Below are 5,917 nucleotides of genomic sequence, written 5' to 3'. Positions count from 1 at the left end.
TATGTCTCAAATTCCGTGTTACTATTAAGAAAATGAACCTTGTGTACTTATTTGTCAACTTTAGAGCTGAATATAAACTTGGGCTAATCTGTAACAAAAACCCAGTGTGTATATAATTGTGAATGTATTACAGGGGTTTCTTCTATTTCTAGTAGTGCCAAGTAATCCACAAGAGGGAGGGATAGTCTGTTCAAATGAGTATACCAGTATATACTGTATCTTGCTGCTTAAGTGGATGACTTGTCTTTGCTAATGGCTTTGTTTCATTTCAAGTGAAAAGACATCAGTCTGACAGACGAGGACAAAATGAGTTGGAATCGGGTCCAATTTTATATTTTATGCACACCCCACTCTTATTTTTACTCCGTCATTATTCCTGTTTAAGGGTACAGAGCTAAGCAAAACAATCTTGTGTGTGGCATATTGATATCAATAAGCATAACAGTTTTTAACCTTTTCGCTAACATTAGTGTCAGTATTTATTGCATTTACACAGTATCTCAGATACGGGAAACCTGTGGATTATTTGACAATTCTGAAATTCAGTTCACATTTTTTTAAGAATATTAATTTCAGATTCATTTGGTCCTAACAACACCGAAATAAATTATATTTAGTAAAATATAATGTAGTAGATTCAAAATGATATGAAACTAGTTTTGAATTATATCCACAGTTTTAATTACAACTAGGTTTTCTGCACACATCATTATAAGAAGATAATTTTTTCAGGGACAGTAAGCTAAGACCAGTATCTGGGTCTCTCATACACCTCTCCACAAGCAGCAGGTAGGTGTCAGGGTCATCGAGGATCTGGTTAATTTCCTCAAAGTATCCTCTCTGGTATTAGGGTGACTATATTATCTCACCCATTGTCAATGATCTTCTATTGCTGATCTCTCTTTAGTTTTGAAATATTTTTAGAGAGTAACTTCTAATTGACCTGCATTGATGACCACAGTTTTGTCTTTGCCTTCTCTGTTAATCTGTGAAACTCACCTCCACCTTCTCCATCTAGTGGGAGAAGTAACAGTCCTGTCTGAGAATCCTTTTCACTCTGAATGTATGTTTGTGTTTTCCTTGGTATTGGGGTCAAATAATCGTTTCCTGCCATTGTTTGGATTGGACATTATTCCATTTGTTTCTTAAAGGTAGCCTTTTTTATTGGCAACATGAACAGGTATCCTGTGGCTGTTGACTGGCTCAATTATTCCCCCTTTTACAATTTGTGCTTCTAGCAGATGCATCCCGTGGCCTTCCTCGATCAGATATTTTTTTTCTATAGCTTCAAATAAAGATATTGTGGCATATGTGAATGGATCTACATATCCAGTGACTGTTTGTTCAGCTGAAAGTAGTTTTTCATGTATTTCTACTCCAATTAGCCTTTCTCTTGAGGCCTCATCAACAGATAGGTATTTGTTCTTGATTGGATCGATAAAAAACCCTGTTGCAGCCTGAGCCTCAAGCAGTACCAGTGCAATACCAGGTGTTAGCAAATCTTGCATCTTTGCCTCATAAAAGCTCATTACTTTTTGGATGGAAGAATCCAGATGCCAGCAACACTTCCTGTACCCCTTATGTATTGCTTCACAGATTCCAGTTGGTCCACTTGTTCAATAGTTACTTTTCCTTCCCCCAAACTCTTGAAGGTACTGGCTTCAATTATGCTTGATTCCAAGAGTTGTTTTTCAGAGACCGGCTTTCTCAGACCTGTTGTTTTCAGAGTTTGATTCTTCTCCAGTTTTGTAATAGTGAAATTTCCCAAAGTGATGATTACTTGTATGGTTATTGTCTTTGTTCTGTATTTATCAAGGAACTGGAGTCTCTGATCATCAGTAAAGTATCCAGAGTGAATCAAATCCCAAAGAGAGACTATCATTCCTGAATAACACCCCACTAAAATGCTAACTGTTGTCTTTTCAAACTCCTGTTTTATCTCAGCGTCTGAGTACATTTTCTCCGGTTTCTCCTGTGTTTTAGTTTTGTCCATCAGTGGCAGAAGAAACAGACCCGTCTCTGGATCCTTTATACACTGCTCCATCATTCCCATGTAGGTAAGGTTTGCTTGTGTCCTTGGGTCAAAGAATCCCTTGGTGTCATCACTAAGATGATGACTGTCAGGTTTTGATTAAGCTCTGCATCAAAGTATCCCTCTGTATGCAACTTCAAGGGGAAAATGACACTTCAATGGGTCGATGATGCCAACTGTTGCAATCTGGGATTCAAGTAAATTAATGTCATGCTGCTGCAGGATCAGATATTTTTTCATGGCCTGGAAGAGTGAGATTTTTATCAGTGTAGGGGTCTTTGTAGCCAGTTACTGCCTTCTCTGCTGATGAGAGCTTTTTGTACAGTTCTGGGCCAATTACCTTCTTCAGAGCCTAGTCCACAGTCAGTTTCTGGTTCTGAAGAGGGTAGGATCAATGATAAAGACTGTGGCAGCTTGTTCTTCCAGAAGAGATGATGTGATCTTGTAGGTTGACTCTTGTTGTTTTTGAGGAGAAGATGACAAATCCCTGTGCTGGGATCAGTGAAACACCTGGCCATAAGCTGCAGGTATGAGAGGTTCTCATGAGTGTTGGGGTCAAAGAATCCCTTAGTGTCATTACCGGGATCATAAAGAATCGGATCCATTTCCTCATCGAAATAGTCCCTCTTGAAGGCTACATGGACAAGAATACAATGGCTGTTAACAGTGTCAATGATTCCTCCAGTGGCAATCTGTGCCTCCAGCAGACAAATTCCATGGTATTGTAAGTCTTGGAACAGAGAGATGGTTTCGCCAGTCATGGATCTTTGTAACCAGTCACTGCTTTCTCTGCTGAACGCAGCGTTCCATGACGGTCAGGCCCCACTATGTTTACCTTCACTGCCTCATCCACTGAAAACGTTCTATTCCAGTAGAATCAGTGCAGTTCCTGGCATCAGCTTTCCCTTTCATCTGGCCTGCTAGATTGTTATGATCTGAGAATCAGGAAGCAAAACACCTGCAACGTTAACTTACCCTTGTAAGTATATTTTAACAGGTTTATCCTCTGACCTCCTTCACTGTCTTCTTCCCACTGTTGAGTTCCTGCAGGACATCCTCGCTAATGATATCTGCCTCCACCAGCTGCATTGCTGTGACAGTCTCCCGGATACCTTCAAAAACGACATTGGTTGTTTTCACTGATTGCTCTATAACCTCCAGAATTATGATGATCGTCTTCATTGTAAGGTGTCCCTGTGTGTATTGCCGATTTATGTCTTTCCTCTGATGTATTCGTCGAAGTATTCTGACATCAGCAATTCTCAAAGGGATAGTCTTTCCCATGTATTTCCCAAAAGTCTCCGTCACCCTCACTTTGAAGTTAATTTCATTGACTATCAAACTAAACTTATGATTCCGGCATCTGACTGTTCTTGAAGAGGAAGAGTCCAGTGGCTGGGTCGATGACGCATCGTCCAATCAGCTCAAGGTACGTCAGAGTTTCCTTTGTGTTTGGATCAAAGAATCCTTTGGAGACGTCTCCTGAGTCTTCAAGTATTGCATTCATGTCCTTATCAAATCAACCTTGCTTGTAGGCCACAAGTACAGGAAGTCTGATTGTTGATGGGATCAATTACTCATCCTGTGGCGATTTGAGCTGCCAGTAAGTGAATCCTTCGCTCTTTCACGATTAGGGCCTTTGACAGTGACTGAAACAGGGATATTGTTTCAATTGTGTAGCAGTCTTTGTATCCTGTGACTGCTCGCTCAGCCGAGAGCAACTTGGCATGGTAGTCAGGGCCCACAGGTTTGTTTTTGATAGCCTCGTCTACTCTGAATTTCTTGTTTTGAACAGGGTCAATCATGAATCCAGTGGCCTGTGCCTCAAGAAGAACCAGTGCTGTTCCATGCATTAGAATGCCCTGCTTCATGGCATGATAGATGCTCATTCTCTGATTGGATGAGAGCATAGCTACACCAGAGATACTCTCTTTACCTCCCAGGTACTCTTTCACAGTCTCCATGAGCATCACATTCTGAGTGGTTGTTTTTCCTTCCTGCAAGTCGTCATAGGTCTCTTTGTCAATGATGTTTGCCGCCAGGAGCTCAGTGGAGGACACCCCCCCTTTGCAGGCCTTTGAAGGTGATGCATACTGGGAGCAGCAAGCCAGTGTCAGGATCCACCATGCATTTCTCTATCAGATGTGGGTAGCTGAGATTTTCTTGTGAGTTTAGATCATAGAACACTTTGACCTCCTCAATCTGGTCAGAGAGTAAGCCTTTTTCATAGTGGCCTTTCTCAATTGCTGAGTCCACTAAAACATTTTATTTCCAACAGGGTCAAATAGGCCTTTTGTGGATACCTGTACCTCAAGCAACCGGGATCCATAATATTTTGGAATCACATACGTTTGTATGGCTTGGAATACAGATATTTTTTCATTGGTGTAGGGATCTGTGTCAACAGCTCTCTCTGCAGCAAGGAGTTTTTCTCTCATCTCAGGTCGAACAATTTCTTTCTTGACATCTTCTTCTACTGGAACTTTCCAGTTGTTGATTGGGTCTATGATTCCCTCAGTGGCAGCCTAGGCCTCCAACAGGGCAAATGCTCTGCCAGGCTTCAGTAGACGTTTCCTCAAGGTTTGATATATTGCTATATTATGCTTTGTCTTCTCCAGGAAGACTCCAGCTACTGCACCGGTGCCTTGTGCATGGCCATTTTCCTTCCCTTCCATACCTTTAGTGATCAACTCCATCTTGACTTTCAAATCTGTGTAAAGACAGATAATATTTTGTTAACCCTCTGGAAACTAAGGGTGTATTGCAATGAGTACTGGACAGCATACTATCTCAAGGCAATCTCTCATAAACATTTCAATGCGAGCTAAAATCACCCGCACAGCTGATCTCAATTGCAACAACCATCATTAGCCACATAATTGCCGCTTTTGTCAGTGTCAACTTTTAGTCCTGGTTGCTGTCAACATCTTTGAAGACATTTTCACTTTGGTGAGTATAGAGCCCCACAGTAGAAGCATCATAATACCTATAAAACCTAGCAGTTAAACACAGAAATGGTTTCAATAATTTTTTCTACTACAGAACCACTTTCATGTAGGCTTTCGCTGGCATGACATTTTGATAACTGAGGAAATATCTCTGACAAAGTTACTTTTTATCAATGTATTTGGCTCTATTTACTCTCAGATTCGAAAATTCTAATTATTAGCATCAAAGTAGACATGCAAGACTATAAATCCCTGCAAGCTCCTGTACGCATTCTCGAGGTGTAACTTTGCATTGGGACTTTTGATCAAATCAAATATATTTATAAAGCCCTTCTTACATCGGCTGATATCTCAAAGTGCTGTACAGAAATCCAGGCTAAAACCCCAAACAGGAAGCAATGCAGGTGTAGAAGCACGGTGGCTAGGAAAAACTCTCCTCTTCTGGCTGTGCCGGGTGGAGATTATAACAGAACATGGCCAAGATGTTCAAATGTTCATAGATGACCAGCAGGGTCAAATAATAATCACAGTGGTTGTCGAGGGTGCAACAGGTCAGCACCTCAGGAGTAAATGTCAGTTGGCTTTTCATAGCCGGTCATTCAGAGTACCTCTACCGCTCCTGCTGTCTCTAGAGAGTTGAAAACAGCAGGTCTGGGACAGGTAGCACGTCCGGTGAACAGGTCAGGGTTCCATAGCCGCAGGCAGAACAGTTGAGACTGGAACAGCAGCACGGGCCAGGTGGACTGGGGACAGCAAGGAGTCCTCAGGCCAGGTCGTCCTGAGGCATGGTCCTAGGGCTCAGGTCCTCCGAGAGAGAGAGAGAGAGAAAAAAAGAGAGAGAGAGCATACTTAAATTCACACAGGACACCGGTTAAGACAGGAAAAATACTCCAGATATAACAGACTGACCCCCCTCCCGACACAAACTACTGCAGCA

The 5,917-nt window shown here is 41.8% G+C and overlaps 2 pseudogenes; both read right to left on the bottom strand.

Annotated features, from left to right (window-relative positions):
* Positions 1 to 1,052: 1,052 nt before the first annotated feature.
* Positions 1,053 to 2,053, bottom strand: LOC149975513 (desmoplakin-like; annotated as a pseudogene).
* A 1,238-nt stretch (positions 2,054 to 3,291) lies between these two features.
* Positions 3,292 to 4,728, bottom strand: LOC149975512 (desmoplakin-A-like; annotated as a pseudogene).
* Positions 4,729 to 5,917: the final 1,189 nt, after the last annotated feature.

This window comes from Oncorhynchus mykiss, chromosome 18 (genome assembly GCF_057628025.1).
Source record: "Oncorhynchus mykiss isolate SJ-2025 chromosome 18, ASM5762802v1, whole genome shotgun sequence".
In the NCBI taxonomy this organism is placed as follows: domain Eukaryota; kingdom Metazoa; phylum Chordata; class Actinopteri; order Salmoniformes; family Salmonidae; genus Oncorhynchus; species Oncorhynchus mykiss.
The sequence above is the reverse complement of the archived record's forward strand: the minus strand, read 5'-3'. Positions and strand labels throughout refer to the sequence as shown.